Genomic DNA, 18,443 nt, shown 5'->3' on the forward strand with positions numbered 1-18,443 from the left:
ATATATTTTCCATCTTATCAGTTCTCCCTCCCCCTTCTGTGATCCCTGTCCCTTTTTACTTCTGTTTAAGGTAAGATGGATTTCTTTTCTTTTTTTTGAATTCAGTTTTACTTTATTTTTTTCCTTTTAAATTTCATTATTTTTAGTTTACAACATTCAGTTCTACAAGTTTTTGAGTTCTAAATTTTCTCTCCCTCCCTCTTTTCCCTCTTCCCCATCCAAGATGTCATGCAATCTGATATAGGTTCTACATAAACTTTCACACTAACATTTTCACAATAGTCTAGTTGTAAAGAAGAATTATAACCAATGGAATGAACCACAAAAAACAAGAAACAAAATGAAAAAAGGGAGAGCAAATAGTTTGCTTCAATCTTCATAATTCTTTCTCTGGATGTGGATCGCTTTTTTCATCATGAGTCTTTTGGAGTTTTCTTTGAACCTTGCATTGCTGAGAAGAACCAAGTCTATCAAAGTTAGTCATCACAGATAAAATGTGTCTGTAATTGTGTACAATGTTCTGCTGGTTCTGGTCCCCTCACTCAACATCAGTTCATGTAAGTCTTTCCAAGTTATTATGAAGTCTGCATGTTCCTCATTTCTTATAGCACAATAGTATTCCATTACATTCATATACCACAACTTGTTTAGCCATTCCGCAATTGATGGGCGTCCCCTTGATTTCGAATTCTTTGCCACCACAAAAAGAGCTGCTATAAATATTTTTGTACTTATGGGTCCTTTACCCATTTCTATGATCTCTTTGAGATACAGTCCTAGAAGTGGTATTGCTGAGTCAAAGGGTATGCATATTTTTATAGCCCTTTGGGCAGAGTTCCAGTTTGCTTTCCAGAATGATTGGATCAGTTCACAACTCCACCAACAATACATTAGTGTTCCAATTTTCCCATATCTTCTGCAGCATTTGTATTTTTCCTATTTTGTCATGTTAGCCAATCTGATGGGAGAGATGTGGTACCTAAGATTTGCATTAATTTGCATTTCTCTAGTCAATAGTGGTTTAGAGCATTTTTTTCATATGACTATAGATATCTTTAATTTCTTCATCTGTTCATATCCTTTGACCATCAGTTGGGGAATGACTTATATTCTTATAAAATTGACTCATTTTTCTGTATATTTTAGAAATTAGGCCAGTACTTTTTGTCAAATAGTGAGTTCTTATCCCAGAAGCTGGAGTCTCTGGGTTTATCAAACAGTAGATTACTATAGTCATTGCATATTGTGTCTTGTGTACCTAATCTATTCCACTGATCCACCACACTGTTTCTTAGCCACTACCAAGTAGTTTTGGTGACTGCTGCTTTATAATACAGTTTAAGATCCAGTATGGCTAGGTCACCTTCCCTAGCATTTCTTTTCATTAATTCCCTTGATATTCTGGACCTTTTGTTCTTCCAGATGAATTTAGTTATTATTTTATCCAGCTCTGTAAAATATTTTTTTGGTAGTTTGATTGGTATGGCACTAAATAAATAAATTAATTTAGGTAAAATTGTCATTTTTATTATGTTAGCTTGGCCTACCCCATGAGCTACTGATGTTTTTCCAGTTTTTTAGATCTGATTTTATTTGTGTGAACAGTGTTTTATAATTGTGTTCATATAGGTCCTGGGTTTGTTTTGGCAGGTAGATTCTGAAATATTTTTTATAATATCTACAGTAACTTTAAATGGAATTTCTCTTTCTATCTCTTGCTGTTGAGCTTCATGAGTAATATATAGGAATACCGAGGATTTATGTGGGTTTTTTTATATCCTGAAACTTTGCTTATTTCTTATTTCAAGTGTTTTTTTACTTGATTCTCTAGAATTGTCTTAAGTACATCATCATATCCTCTGCAAAGAGTGAGAACTTAGTTTCTTCTTTGCCTGTTCTAATTCCTTCAATTTCTTTTTCTTCTCTTATTGCTAAAGCTAGCATTTCTAGTACCATATTGAATAGCAGTGATGATAATGGACATTCTTGTTTCACCCCCAATCTTATTGGAAATGCATCTAGCTTATCCCCATTACATATAATGTTTGCTGATGGTTTTAGGTAGATTCTACTTATCACTTTTCAGGAAGGCTCCATTTATTCCTGTGCTCTCTAGAGTTTTCAATAGGAATGGGTATTGTATTTTGTCAAGAGCTTTTTCTGCATCTATTGAGATAATCATATGGTGTCGGGGGCTGCACCCCGACCCCGCTGACCACCGCCTACCACTTACCCTGCCCTCGGGTCTTCGGACGTCTCCGGCTCCTCTCGGGGGATGCGAGAGGAGAATCACCAGGCTGTACACCGGAATGAACAAGCAGCAGCTTTATTGCATGGCCTACCAGAAATCTCAGAAAACTCCTCCACACCCTCTCTGGGGCACGCCTTATCTATCCTACCAGGGTGTTCCGGGTTGGCTCCTCCCCCGTTCCTCCCCGAGGGTGGAGCTCCTCCAGTAAGAGCCGCCCCAGTGCTGAAGTGCCGGAAGCCACACAGACATTGCCACGTCAGCAGGTCCAGACTCCCTGGCGTCTCACTACCCTCTCGGGGGGACTAGGTCCAGAGCGCCCCTAACAACTCCCCCTTTTTGTTTTATGACATCGGCTTTCACAGCCTCTAAGGAGCGGCGCAATACCCCAAACATACAAGAAATCAGGCAGGGCAGGCACAAACAGATGAGAAGGGCAAGTACGAGGAAAATTCCCCCAATGGAGGCCCATTGGAGTAATTGGTGAAGACTAAGAGTGTCCCACCAGTCTTTGGCGTTGTTATAGTTCTTTTCCCAGTCGTTATTGAAGTGTATAGTGGCATTCTGTATGGCCGCAATGACCTCATCTAGCATATGCAGTTCAGTTGTGAAATTAGTGGCAGTGTTATAAGAAGTGTCTCTAATTGTGCCTACTGGGAGGCATTGTAGGGAATAGGGGTTACACAGACAGGATGGGCCTCCCAGATCCGCCAGTGATGATGGACACATTGCTGGGCACCAGAAGCGGAAGTGCCCCATGGCTCCAGGTCACCAACTGGAACATCAGGATATTTGGGGTAATGGCCCAGTGCGTGGGATTCACTGCCAGGGGTGGCAAGATAGTGGGAGCAGCTGTGGACGGGGTCGCCAACTGGAGCATGACAAGCAGGCAGCTAAGGGTGTTGTTGAAGGCTGCTGTCTTTCTCCAGACGGTCCTGTCCTTCCGTCGCGGCCTCCGTCCCCTGGGGCGTCGACGGGGGCGCAACCTCACGGACCCGGCGGATGGGCACCCAGATTTGTTCTCCTGTGGCGCCATCTGTGGAGACACAAAGATACCCTCTCCCTCTGATTACGACCCTTCCCGGCCTGTGCCACACCCCTTTCTCATCTTTCCACCAGACCGTGCTGCCTTGAAGGCATGTAGTCGGTGGTGTCTCCTTTTGGTCTGGGTCCTGTTGTCCACACCGGCGCCCAGCATAATATTTTAGCACGGGCGTGAGGCCATCATCACGAAATCCAAAAAATAAAAAATTGGCAGTAAAGGTAGCTGTGCAGTAAAGGTAGCTGTAGCGAGCTGTGCATGGGTCAGCCTACCCGCCAAAAAATTGGCAGTAAAGGTAGCTGTGCAGTAAAGGTAGCTGTAGCGAGCTGCGCATGGGTCAGCCTACCCGCCACTCCCCCTTTTTGTTTTATGAGAATAGGACTCACATACATAAGGGATTCAATTAAACATCTTTCATCCTCTACTCTAAACTGGTCCCGGTGTCACAGCCAAATAGCAGAATCCTTGCGGTTCCAAGGGCCTTGGGCCTTAGGACCGTTGCAAGATGTTTCTGTAGGGGTATGGGAACAAAGGGGGATACCGTCCCACAGTATCTACGGGGGCATGGGAATGCTCGGGCATGTTGCAAAATGGTATCAGAGCTGTATGAGCTACGTGAGGCACGAGGCAGGATGTCCCCGTAAAGTATCAAAGATGTTCCAGTAAGTAAAGTAACAAAGCATTGCGTAATAAAAGGGCCTAAATAAGAAAAAGCAGCTTGTACACTGGGCAATTATTCGGAAAAGAAGCCAACCCCCTATTGTATATTGGCAGCCGAACCACCCTTTAAACTTTCCAAGTAGCAAATGTAGGAAAAGCATAGCGAGCTAGAAATGTTTTCATCCAGGCGGACTGGGTCATATCTATGGAGATAATTCCTATCCGAAGAAGTATTTTTGTTTCTCAGGACTACAGTAACAGTCTTTTGGGTACACTATGTTCAGATTGGCTTTCACGTTTGGCTTTCATTTCTCTGTTTTGGAAGCTTTAAACCACTTGTTTCAAATTCAAACAGGAATGAGGGTCACTAAATTGCACATAAGGATCTCTGTAGTTGTATATTGAAAAGTACTTATTAACTCTATAGATTTAATACCGTTATGTCATTAAATATTTTCCAACTTTTTATCTATACTAGTCTCATGGTGATTCTCATTCACCACACAGGAATTAAAACATCTTTGTATATACTTCTGACATAGAGCTGGAATTCTTAACCCCCCAAGGAGTCTACGGATTGGAGGGGGATACAGAATATCTTTTGTCATATAAACTGATTTTTCTTCACATTCATACGTGTATTATTATTTTGAAAAAGGTTTCATATACTTCACCAGATTACCTATGGTTAACAGAATCTGCTAAATCAAAATCTTAATGGTTCTAATTTTTTCTCGAGTAAATTTTACTTCTGTGTTTATTCCTTAAAAACCTTTTTGGAAGTGAGAACTTTGAATTTGCCAGTCTAAGGTGAGTGGGACTCTGGAAAAGATCCAGTGGTACCATGTCCCTTTCTCCTCATACTGGGGAGCTCAAAGTGTCTCTTTAGTAGAGATTCATGCATTTTCCGAATTTGCCTTAGTGCCAAATGGTATGAGAAATTCTGACTTTATCTTAAGCATCAAATCAGGAGTAACACATTTGAATTTCAGGGAAAAGGTCCCCGCCTCCTTTCTTATCTCTCCTCACATCCCAAATTGGCCAGATTTGGGATGAAGGGAGAAAGAAAGAGCATTATTTCCAACAACTATAAACCGTTAAACAAGAAGACATTTTCCCCGCCCTCCCGCTCCTCTGAAGAGACTGGAGTCAGGGAGGGAGAGAAAGAGATAGTGGACATTACAGGGTGTCAGATTACACACACACAGAAACACAGATACAGCACACAGACACAGAGACAAAAAACACAGAGAGGATTTTTGAATCCTATGCACAAATTGCTTGGCCCTCTGATGTAACGGAGGCCAGGTGCCATGCTTTATTGGGGTCTTGGAGACCCTGCTTTTAAGATGATCAGAGGCAGATCGCTGGCTGGTCTCTTCCAGTTGTTTAGGAGACAGCTATCTCTTACTAACTTCTTCAAAACTTTCATATAATGTGAGGAGTTGGGGGAGGGGCTAAAGGAGACTTCATTCTTTCCTCCGGATCATATTCTAAGTTGCCTTTTTCTGGTATCTTGTCCTTGGAGTCTACCCAGTGTGCAAATTCCTCCTCTTGCTCTGTTCCGGTAGCCACATCTGTAATTCGGGGAGTGATTGTACACCCCTGATCTTGGCCATCTTGTATATGATTCTTATGAATGTGGCCTGATCCGTGGCAGTTCCTAAGCACTCCGCCTGCCGCGGAGATGGGCAGATCCACCCCGGTGTGCTCCAGCCACGGGCTGACCACCCGGATCTTCTCCACCCACTCTCTACATGTCCTTATATGAATTCTAACGCCTTGCTCCTTACAGACCTTGTAGATCTGGCAGGCGAGTACGCCTTTGTCCTCCGGCTCAACACGGGCTTTACGGACCTTTTGTCCCATCCTTCCCAAGGGCTCTACCTGTCCCTTGAGGCTGCCTGGTCTTCCGCTCCCCCATATATGGGGAGCAGGAGCGGCCTCACTGGTCAAGCCCCACGTTTGGCGCCAGCTGTCGGGGGCTGCACCCCGACCCCGCCGACCACCGCCTACCACTTACCCTGCCCTCGGGTCTTCGGACGTCTCCGGCTCCTCTCGGGGGATGCGAGAGGAGAATCACCAGGCAGTACACCGGAATGAACAAGCAGCAGCTTTATTGCATGGCCTACCAGAAATCTCAGAAAACTCCTCCACACCCTCTCTGGGGCACGCCTTATCTATCCTACCAGGGTGTTCCGGGTTGGCTCCTCCCCCGTTCCTCCCCGAGGGTGGAGCTCCTCCAGTAAGAGCCGCCCCAGTGCTGAAGTGCCGGAAGCCACACAGGCATTGCCACGTCAGCAGGTCCAGACTCCCTGGCGTCTCACTACCCTCTCGGGGGGACTAGGTCCAGAGCGCCCCTAACAGTATGGTTTCTGTTAGTTTTGTTGTTGATATGATCAGTTATGCTGATTGTTTTCCTTATATTGAACCAGCTTTGCATTCCTGGGATAAATCCTACCTGGTCATAGTGTATTATTCTTGTAATAATTTGCTGTAATCTTTTTGCTAATATTTTATTTAACCTTTTTTGCATCTATATTCATTAGGGAAATTGGGCTATAGTTTTCTTTCTCTGTTTTGGCTCTTCCTGGTTTAGGTATCAGTACTACATTTGTGTGTCATAAAAAGAATTTGGTAGGACTTCTTCTTCACCTGTTTTAGCAAATAGTCTATAAAGCGTTGAAATTAACTGTTCTTTAAGTGTTTGATAGAATTCATTTGTAAATCCATATGGCCCTCGAGATTTTTTCTTAGGTAGTTCATTGATGGCTTTTTCAATTTCTTTTTCTTAGGTGGGGTTATTTAAGCATTTTATTTCCTCTTCTGTTCATCTGGGCAATATTTTTTTGTAAATATTCATTCATTTCCCTAAGATTTTCAAATTTATGGGCATACAGTTGGGCAAAATAATTCCTAATTATTGATTTAATTTTCTCTTCATTGGAGGTGAATTCACCGTTTTCATTTTTTTCTTTTTTAAATCAAATTGACCAAAGGTTTGTTAATTTTATTGTTTTTTTTCATAAAACCAGCTCTTAGTTTTACTTATTAGTTCAGTAGTTTTCTTAATTTAAGTTTTATTAATCTCTCCTTTAGTTTTCAGTATTTTTAATTTTTAATTTAATTGGGGATTTTCAATTTGTTATTTTTCTAGCTTTTTCACTTACATGCCCAATTCATTGATCTCCTCTTTCTCTATTTTATTCATGTAAGCATTCAGAGACATACAACTTCCCCTAAGAACCACTTTCACTGCATCCCATAAGCTTTGGTATGTTGTCTCATTATCATCATTCTCTTGAATGAAGTTATTGTTTTTAGGATTTGTTCTTTGGCCCACTCATTCTTTAGGTTGAAATTATTTATTTTCCAATTAATTTTTAGTCTATCTTTCCATGGCCCTTTATTACATATAATTTTTACTGCATCATGATCTGATAAAGATGCATTGACTATTTCTGCCTTTCCACACTGGATTGTGAGGTTTTTATGCCCTAGTACATGGTCAGTTATTGTCTATGTGCCATGTACCACTGAGAAAAAGGTATAGTCTTTTCCTTTCCCATTCACTTTTCTCCAGAGATCTATCATATTTACCTTTTCTAAAATTCTATTCACCTCTTTAACTTCTTTCTTGTTTATTTTGAGGTTAGACTTACCAAGTTCAGGGAGGGAGAAGTTGAGATCCCCCAGTAGTATAGTTTTGTTGTCTGTTTCTACTTGCAGCTTCCTTAACTTCTCCTCTAAGAATTTGGGTGCTGTACCACTTGGTGCATATATGTTTAGTAATGATATTACTTCATTGTCTATGGTGCCTTTTAGTAGGATATAGTTTCCTTCCTTATCTCTTTTGATTAGATCTATTTTTGCTTTTGCTTTGTCTGAAATTAGGATTGTTACCCCTGCTTTTTTTTTTACTTCAGCTGAAATATAATATATTCTATTCTAGCCTTTTACCTTTACCCTGTGTGTATCCCTCTGTTTCAAATGTGTTTCTTGTAAACAACATATTGTAGGATTATGGTTTTTAATCCATTTGCTATCTGCCTTCATTTTATGGAAGAGTTCATCCCATTCACATTCACAGTTATGCTTACTATCTGTGTCTTTCTCTCCATCCCATTTCCTACCCGTTTATGCCAGGTAAGATAGATTTCTACATCCAACTGATGCAGTGTATATGCTATTCCCTCTGTGAGACAATTTAGATTAGAGTAAGATTTAAGTTTTGTCCACCCCCCACCCCCATCCCTCTTCCCCTCCATTATAATAGTTCTTAATACCTCTTTTATATGGGATAATTTACCCTATTCAATCTCTCCCCTCCTTTTTCTAGTGCAATTTTCTTTCTCACCCCTTTATTTGGAGGTGGGGTAATCAACCCAGAAGTCACCCTATATCCACACCCCCTGTCTGTATATAGTTCTTCTAATTGCTCTTATAGTAATAAATAAATAAATAATAATATAATAATAATAATAATATAATAATAAATAAATAATAATATAATAATATAATAATAAATAATAAATAAATAATAATATAATAATATAATAATAAATAAATAAATAAATGATAAAGTTAAGTTACAAATATCATCTTGCCATATAGAAATATAAATACTTTAACCTTATTCAATGTCTTATGTTTTCTCTCTGTTGATTCTTTTTTTTTTACCTGTTTATGTTTCTCTTTAGTCTTGTATTTGGAGGTCATATTTTTTATTCAGCTCTGGTCTTAATTAGAAATGCTTGAGAGCCCTCTCTTTTGTTAAATGTCCATTTTTCCCCCTGAAAGATTATATTCAGTTTTGTTGGTTACCTGATCCTTAGTTGTAATCCTAGCACCTTTTCCTTTCAGTATATCATATTCCATGCCCTCTAGTTCTTTAATGTGGAAGCTTCCAAGTCCTGTGTAATCCTGAGTATAGCTCCACCATATTTGAATTGTTTCTTTTTGGCTGCTTGCAATAATTTCTGCTTGTTCTGTGAGCTCTGGAATTTTCTAAGATGTTCCTAGTTTTTATTTTCGGAACTCTTTCAGGTAGTGATCAGTGGATTCTTTCAATTTCATTTTGCCCTTTGGTTCTAATATAACAGGACAGTTTTCTTTGATGATTTCTTGAAAGGTGCTGTCCAGGCTTTTTTTTTTTTTTTGATCATGGCTTTCAGATAGTCCAATAATTCTTATATTATCTCTCCTGGATATATTTTCTAGGTCAGTTGTTTTTCCCGTGAGAAATTTCACATTTTCTTCCATTTCTTTTTATGATTTTGATTTTGTCTTATTGTATCTTGATGTCTCATAGTTACTAGTTTGTACTTGTTCAATTCTAATTTTTAAGGAATTATTTCCTTCAGGGAGCTTTTGTACTTCCTTTTCCATTTAGCCAGTTCTATTTATTAGGGAATCATTTTCCTCAATAAATTTTTGTATATCTTTTCTCATGCTATTGACTCTTTTTTCATGATTCTCTTGCATTACTCTGATTTCTTTTCCCAATTTTTCTTCTACTTCTCTTGTTTGCTTTTTAAAATCCTTTTTAATCTCTTCAAGGAATTCTTTTTAAATTTATTTTTATTTTTTAAATTTATTTTTAGTTTTCAACATTCATTTCCACAAGATTTTGAGTTACAAATTTTCTCCCCATCTTTACCCTCCCCCCACCCCAAGATGGCATGTATTCTGATTTCCTCTTTCTCCAGTCTGCCCTCCCTTCTATCACTCTATTCCCCCCTTCCCCCCTTCCCTCTTACTTTCTTGTAGGGCAAGATAGATTTCTATATTCCATTGCCTGTATGTATTATTTCCCAGTTACATGTAAGAACAACTTTTAACATTTGTTTTTAAAATTTTGAGTTTCAAATTCTTTTCCTTCATCCCTCCCCACCCACCCTCCTTGAGAAGGCAAGCAATTCAATATAGGTTATACCTGTATCATTATGTGAAACACTAACGTAATAGTCATGTTGTGAAAGACTAACTATATTTCCCTCTGTACTATCCTGTCCCCCTTTATTTAATTTTCTCCTTTGACCCTGTCCCTTTTCAAAAGTATTTGCTTTTGATTACCTACTCCCCCAATCAGCCCTTCCTTCTATCATCCCCCTTTTACCCCCTCCCCCCTATTTTTCTGTAGGGTAAGATACCCAATTGAATGTGTACATTATTCCCTCCCTTAGCCAAATCCGACGAGAGTAAGGTTCACTCATTCCCCCTCATGTACCCCCTCTTCCCTTCCATTACAACATCTTTCTCCTGCCACTTTTATATGAGATAATCTACTTCATTCTACCTTTCCCTTTCTCCCTCTCCCAATATATTCCTCTCTCACCCCTTAATTTTATCCTTTTAGATATCATCCCTTCACATTCAAGTCACCTTGTAAGTTGTCTATATATACATATACACATATATATGTACATATATATATGTGTGTGTATATATATATATATATATATACATATATACATATATGTATGTATATTCCCTTCAACTACCCCAGTACTGAGAAAGGTCTTATTAGTTACAAATATCATCTTTCTATGTAGGAATGTAAACAAAACAGTTCAATTTTAGTAAGTCCCTTATGATCTGTCCTTCCTGTTTACTTTTTCTTGCTTCTCTTGATTCTTGCATCTTCCAGGAATTCTTTTTGGGCCTGAAACCAAATTACATTTTTTGAGGCTTCATATATAGCCATTTCAACACTATTGTTCTCTTCTCAGTTTATGCCTTGATCCTCTCTGTCACCATAGTAATTTTCTGTAGTCAAGGTCTTTTTTGTTGCTTTTTGCTCATTTTTCTGCCTTTTTTATGTGACTTGTTTTTTTATGTGAGAGTTGGGCTTTGGTCCTATGCTGGCCCCAGCTCTTTGTGTTGGAGCTCTAGTTCTTACTGCTGGCTTTCACTGGGCTTCAAGGCTTAGCTGCTTGCTTTCTCTGGAGTTAGGCTTCTCTTCTGGCTTGTGTTGGGGGGTGGGGTGTCCCTGTTGGCCTCTCTTGGTTGTGGGGTTTAGCTGCTGGCCTTCTCCAGGTGTGGGGCCTTTCTGTTGGATTGCTGTAGTAACAGAGTCTTTCTGCTAGCCATCCCTCTAGGAAGGATCTTGTTGCTGGTGGGCCCCAGGGGTTGGGTCCTGTTGCTGGGTTGCTGTGGAAACAGGGTCTCTATGGAAACAGGTTGGCCAGTCACTACTGGTCAGCAATGAGGTCCATGCTTCCCTGGAGGCAGGGTCTCTGGGCTGGGGCCTTGCTGAGAAGCACTTGCCTAGGGTGCTGTTGGTTTGCAGGAGGGTGATGGCTTGCTAGTCATTTGCCCCTGGCTTGAAGCCTTGCTGCAGGCCTCAGCTGTCAGACTGGCTGCTGGTGCTATACTTGGACCTCATTCCACTCCCACCCCAGTGAGACACACGTTTCTTACCAGGCTTGTAAGCTGGTTCCCTTCTCCTAGATCAATTCTGAGGTGGTGTTCTGGTTGATTCAAGGAAAATTTGGGAGAGGTTCAGAGGGTTCCTTCCTCACTCTGTCATCCTGGCACCAGAAGTCACATAAATATTTTTGATTAGGGTCTTTCCTGTAATTTTTTTAATATGTGGTTATATGAGAATTATGTATGTGAATCCACCACCAGACCAGTCTTTTCTGTTCTTAGTTTCATATATATATATATATATATGTAGCATATAAATATGTTACATTTTTTAATATTATAATGCTTGATCACTTTAGAAAATTGGTCGTGTAATCATGGCAGATTTTCTGTATTTGGGCTGTCGTACATATATTAGCTCAGTTGGTCATATCATGGGGTTAATCATGTGAAGATTTGGTTCATTTAAGAGTTACAAGTTAGACACTCTCCATCTTTTTTGGCCATTGAAAACTTACATATGTCTAAGTTGTCTTGAATGTGTATTTATGGTTTTATGGAGGATTGAGCAAGAATGTAGAGATATCATTATCCCAAATCTTTTGCAGCTACTTGAAAAACAACTCTAAGTTGATATGCTTCTTATGGTGATTCAGGATTGTCATCTTTATATGTGAATCACATTACATTATTTTGATATTTTCAAATATTTCAGAATATAGGTTTATATAATTTTTCCCCAGCATTTCAAGATCAATTAATTAGCTAAGAAACATTTATGAAATGCCTATTATGTGCCACTCGTGGAATATGTATATATGTAATGTACATATATACGCACATATACATACACATATATTTATATATATGATACAGATATAAAAGAGAATACCTCAGAGAACTTGGATTTTTCCAGGTGGATGCAACACACTGACATGGATACATACATACACACACTTATATACACATATATAATACATACACAGCAACCATATATATACATATATGTAAAAATTTGGAGGAGGGTAAATAACTGGAGGAATCAGGAAAGGTCTTTAAAGGATAGGTGTCATAGGAAACTTTGGATTATAAGAGGAAAAGAGGAGGAAAACCATTCTAGGCATAGGGGACAGAAGGTATAATGGGATGGAGGCAGGAAATAGAATGTTGTATACAGGGAAAATAAAGCAAATCAGACAGGACAGAGCATAGGGTACTCTTTTAAGTATATGACTGAATTGAATTTTTTCTGACTATGATCCAGGCTTTTTCTTTTAGTTCTAGGTTCACATATATTATATGTGGGTGTTTCCAATATATTTGTGTATAGATACAGTTACAAACTGTGCAGTTAGGTTAAGTGGTGCAGTGGAATAAAAGTGCTGGGCCTGGAGTTGGGAAGACTGATCTTCTTGATTTCAAATCTGGCCCCAGATACTAGCTGTGTGACCCTGAACAAGTCACTTAACCCTGTTGGTCTGTTTCCTCATCTGTAAAATAAGCTGGAGAAGGAAATTTCAAACCACTCCAGTATCTTTGCCAAGAAAATCCCAAAAGGCACCACAAAGAGTCAGACACAGTTGAAAAACAGCTGAACAATAATAACTGAAAAGATATAGATATGCAAGAGTGAAATATAGATATTTTAGTCTTTATGGCTTTGGACTGCATATTTTAATAATATCAGTGATAATTCCAATAATAGTATAACAAAGACTATGGGTCTAGACACGGAAAAGCAGATAACAACACTAACTTTAATTACATATTTTTTGGCTTCCCAATGTCTAGATTCAGTATCTTTGTATTATTATAATAATAGCTATGATAATTATTATTAGCCTTTCTCTGTCTAGACATAGGGAGTTTATCATTATTATCCAATTCAAACTCCCCAACATTATTGTTGCAACAATTCAGCTAACAGCTGCTGTTGGGGGTGTAAAACCAACAACCAGCTCACAGAACGCTGCAAGCCCAGGTTCTTTTGATCTGCTTTACTAAGGAAAGCAACATGAAGGGGTTGACAAGTTTACTTTAATCCAGCATACAAATATCATTCACTTAGTTCAGGGGAAAAATCCAGCACCCTGAACTTCAGAGCAAATACAAACAAATTACAAACATCAATAGACAGACCAAGTACAATTCATAGTTACCAATATCTGAGTTCAGCCAGGAGCTCGACAAGGGCTGGCCCAGAGTCACGCAGCACTCCTGCTGTGGGTCAGAGCTCCGAAATAGAGAAAGCCAACCCCTGGTTTTATATCTTTTTCAGGGTCAAGGGTGAGTCACACATGAGACTCACCCACATGACCTAAAATGGTCAAAAAGATGCGACTTAAACCCACGTGGTCTAAAAGCCTCTGATGTCACAAAATGTCACTCAAACCCATGTAAACTAGGCTTTCCCTTGAGGCAAGGAGGTCATCAAGGACTCCTAATTTAATCAAGGAAATAAAGGCCAAATTCTTCAAGGGCACTTGGTTGATCTAAGTGCTAAGAGCCCATTTTGATTGCCAACACAATTATAAACTCTCTAAATTTTATAAGTTTCTATACATGCAAATAAATATTGATCTCTTTATTGGAAATGTATAGCTGATGCAAGAGTTACAGCAAAATATCCTATATCACACTAAGAAAAATTAATTGATTCATGTGTAATAATAAAGAGGATTATAGTAATAATTGTCTTTAAGTGTCTAGAGCTAACACTTTAATTTTTTTATAAAAAAAGATTTTTAATATGCCAATTGCTGCTCAGCTTAAAATTCAACCATAAATCATATCTACTTAATACCATGATTTAACAGTTCAAGTTGAGTCGTTCACTTGACACAAAGGGCCCAACGTGCTACTAGTGAGACTGGGGAAAAAAGGGGAGGGGGTTCCACTGGCATGTTGTTCTAGCTGTGACGTCCAGAGAAAATGAGAGTCTGCCATGTGCAGGGATGTTAAGGGTATGTGATAGAAGGTTCACTGGGCTGATAAACATCAACAGCATATACATCTTCTGGTAGTTCCTCTCCATTTTCATGATCAGGAAAATAAGTAGGAAATGATAAAGTTTTGGCGTAGTCTTTATAGGGAGGCAAGGAAGAATCCCAGATCTTTACTAAGCAATTCTTATGTCCAGGCACAGAGCCATTCACATAGATTATGTTGTATTTTGTGTTTTTTCTGCACACCTTTAGTCCAAATTCTGTTCAATATATGTTACCCAATTTTGCCAAGCATTTTCTTTCCAGGCCAAACTCTGGCAATGTCCGCAGTTGCTATTGCTCCAGGTCTTCTGTGGGTTTTGGTCTAACCATGAGTGGCGGGCTGTCCTTTAAATCCCCACCTTTTCATGACTCCTTGAAAACCTTTGCCAATCGTTTTGGCTGTGACATCCACGTACTGTCCAGGGTGGAAGTGAGCAGCATACAGAGGAGTGCTTTGTTTAATTATAGCACTATCGGTCACAGGAAATGATGAGAATTTCTGCTTTGGTGGCACTCCCACGTCTCTGTACATTTTCATTAATGATTAAGATTTAGAGAAATGTGATACAGTCTTTCCTCCTCCTATTAGGGTTCCTCGATTCCTCTGATATTCTTCCTTTGGGGTATATTTTAGGACATGACGGTCTTGTGCCTGAAGTAATGTGACAACATGTTTTTTACCATCCTTGGCCCATAAACGCATCATGCCCAGTTTTGCTGCAATAAGACCAACTCTTGAGGAACCTGGCTCCCAAGGATATATGGGCCATGGTTCATCTTTCAGAGGACACAGTTTACTTACTGTTTGGGCCATGTACTCTTCAGCAGTTAACTATTTAAGAAACTCCTAATTTTCTTCAGACAGATATTCATGCCAGCAGGTAGAACTGGCCCCATGGGTGCATCTCACAATGAGGCTGAAGTGTGGCCTGCAGCCCCCGCTGGCCCGGGCCCATAGCCCCTCAACTGCAGGGGGCCAACAGCCTCCAGCCCCCCATGGCATGGGGAACTGCCTCAAGCTCAGCGCGCTCTGCTGCCCAAACTTTAATTTTTTAAATATAATTTCATATTTTCATATAATTTTCATATTTAAATGTAATTTCATAATTTCACTTTTTTCCTTACTACCATCTCCATCTCCACATTGGGAAAATCAAACAAAAAAACAAAAACAAAAGCAAAACCTGTGTAACAAATAAGCATCATCAAGGGAATGAAGTTTTTTCCTTGGCCATGTGTAAAACACACATGTCCAATTTTGCACTCTGAGTCTGTCACCTGCCTGGTAGGAGGAAGATAACATGTTTCATTATGAGTCCTCTAGAACTGAGTTGCTCATTACATCGATCAGAATTCTCAAATCTTTCCCCAGCTGCCTTTTTAATAAAAATAAAAATAACAGCAACGACAAGCTAGAGTTTATCCAGCACTTTAAGGCTTGCAAAGCTATTTACATATATTATCTCTTGATAGTCACAACAGCCTTGTGAGGTAGGGATTATTAGTTCCATTTTATACTTGGTCAAACTGAGGCTAAAAGAGATTAAGTGGTTTGCTTAGGACCGCATTGCTGGTTAAGTGTCTAAGGCAGATTTTGAACTCATGTTTTCATGATTCCATGTGTAGAGCTTTCTCCACTGTGATATGTAGCTGCCTTACAGGAACAAGAAGAGTTTATTACTAAATGCCTTGGTATAGAATTCTTCTCTTTGAGATTCATTTTGTTTTTAAAAAGTATCTAATCACTTACTAGCCGTGTGACCCTGGGAAAATCACTTAACCCTGATTGCTTCCAAAAATATAAAGAAGAGAAAAAAGTATAGATTACACATATCTTTTTTTTTTTTACAAAACTTTTTATTGTTTAAAGGTTTTCATTAAAATGTACAAGTAATCAAATCTTAAATTTTAAAGAAAAGAAAATTATTATTTGGCAGATGTGGAAAGATGTGTTATGACTTAAGTACATTAGTTATTCAGAGCAAAGGAAATCATTACTCTGGAAGTGTTCTTGCGTATTTGGCAGAGTCCAGCAAGTGAAAGTTAATTTCGATTTAAATTTACATTGGTGGAATCTAGTTTCATGGTATACCACATTACATTAAATAGTATGGCTTGTTATATCAGGTGTTGCATTTATTGTCTTAAATAATCTGTTTCAGTAAAATATAGATATATAATATTCCAATCTCTGTGCTGTTCCCTGGCTATGCCAAAGCTTGAAAAGTATAATTCATTATCATCTTCTAGTCACAGCTGTTCTTAACCTTTTTTATCTCAAGACCTCTTTAGACTCTTAAAAAAATGAACTTTTATTTACATAAGTTATATGTAGTAATATTTACTATATTAAAAATTAAAACCTTAGTATTATTATGAAAATAATTTTGACCTTATGGATGAGATGAAAGGGTAGGGTCTTCCAGACCATAGTTTGAGAACTGCTGATTTAGTAATTAGAATGTTGAATCTCATAAACTAATCCACATCTTTGAAAGTTAACTTTGAAAAAGTTTTACATTTTTATCAATATCGTGTATTAACATTTAATAAATGGCTAAAGAGATAGCAGCTTACCCCCCATAACAAAATATAGCTTTACTAATTGTTTAGATAGTAGAGATGTGCTTATGTGTTTTATGTTGAATTTCTAGGTAGTCTGAATCTGACATTCCAGGAAAACTTTTTACTCAGTGGAAAGTAATAGCAAAGGAAAAGAACTGTAGGCAGTTATACTTTTCAACACCTTCTCACAGTGAATAAAAGAAGACATAATTTCAAATTCTTTTTACTAAGTGACTAATATAAGCACATATAAAGCACACTAAGACATTGATAATTTCAAAAAATCGAGAAATTTCCTTAAGCTTTTAGTGTCTCATCAGGTCAGGAAGATAGCTGATTGGGCACATTACCTTATTCAGCTCACTTTGAACTTTAGGTAGAGTATGCTTCATCTCCTGCATTAGTTTTTTTCCCTCATTCTCATGTTATAGGCAGCAATGGAGCTTAACATGCTCATTGAAGTAGTCATTTAGATCTCTCCATTGTTTGCTTTTCAGAGTCCAGACAGCAAAGACAGATTCTTCACTTTCCACATTGCCCATTTTGGATGAGAAACTCATATTATTTGAGGTCATTGAATTAATCTACAAATACCAATTGACATTCCTTTTGGGAACTGGTAGTATGGGTAATTTTGGATTTCGTGATACAGCTTTTACAACTATTAAAATTTGAGGTTTTAGAATGAAATTTATTTGTAATATTTTAGTCCCTTCATATGAATGAAGTTTTCTTTTCCCCTGTAAGGATCATCATTACGTGACATATGTAAATGTCATATAATTTATTCCTCACAACTCTGGAATGGGTTTAATTATCCTTTTCCTCCTCACAAATGAAGCAATCAGTGCACTTAGACATTAAGTGATTTAACCATACACACAGCTAACTGATGTTGAAGGCAGAATTCAAATCCAGCTTTCTTTTTCTAATTTGAAGTACAGTGATCTTTCCACTATATACTATACTGTTTCTTACAACATTTAAATTCTTCCAGATGGGCCAAGAATAGAGCTGCTATACTCTTATCTCTCCTCTCTTCATCTCTTCTCCCTCTTCCCAGTCTATTTCTGGTTAAATTTTGGTAGCAGACTTGGGATCAACTTTGTTTCTATTGATAAAAGTCATCGTTATGTTATAATTAATTACCATTATGTTATAGTGATTCTTGTATTGGGAGTGGGGGATCAGTAATCTACTAAACGCATTTTCCGATGAAGCTCAAAGCATAAAGTCTCTGAAAAGCTTTTGAAGATTATTTGTATTAAAGATTAATTTTTGGTATTCACGATAGCTATTCATTATTTTCTGCTGGCATTTTGAATACAATTACTTTTTGTCAAATAGTTCAATGTACTATTGTTTTAAATGAGATAATTAATAAAATTTCATTTTCATTATAGCAGCATTGCTTAAACTCATTGCCAATAGTCAATCAGACATTTCCTTGGAACCTTTTATTCCTATATCTTATCAATTGTCATTTAAAATTTTATCTTTACTAAAGCTGGAAACCTTGGCATGCCAGCTTTCTTCTCAGATTAATTTTTTTCCTATTCCGTTTGAAAAT

General features: G+C 38.3%; 1 pseudogene; it reads right to left on the reverse strand.

Annotated features, from left to right (window-relative positions):
• Window positions 1-14,278: 14,278 nt before the first annotated feature.
• LOC118851076 lies at window positions 14,279-15,306 on the reverse strand (annotated as a pseudogene).
• Between the last annotated feature and the right edge of the window lie 3,137 nt (window positions 15,307-18,443).

The sequence above is a fragment of the Trichosurus vulpecula genome, chromosome 5 (genome assembly GCF_011100635.1).
Source record: "Trichosurus vulpecula isolate mTriVul1 chromosome 5, mTriVul1.pri, whole genome shotgun sequence".
Lineage (NCBI taxonomy): Eukaryota > Metazoa > Chordata > Mammalia > Diprotodontia > Phalangeridae > Trichosurus > Trichosurus vulpecula.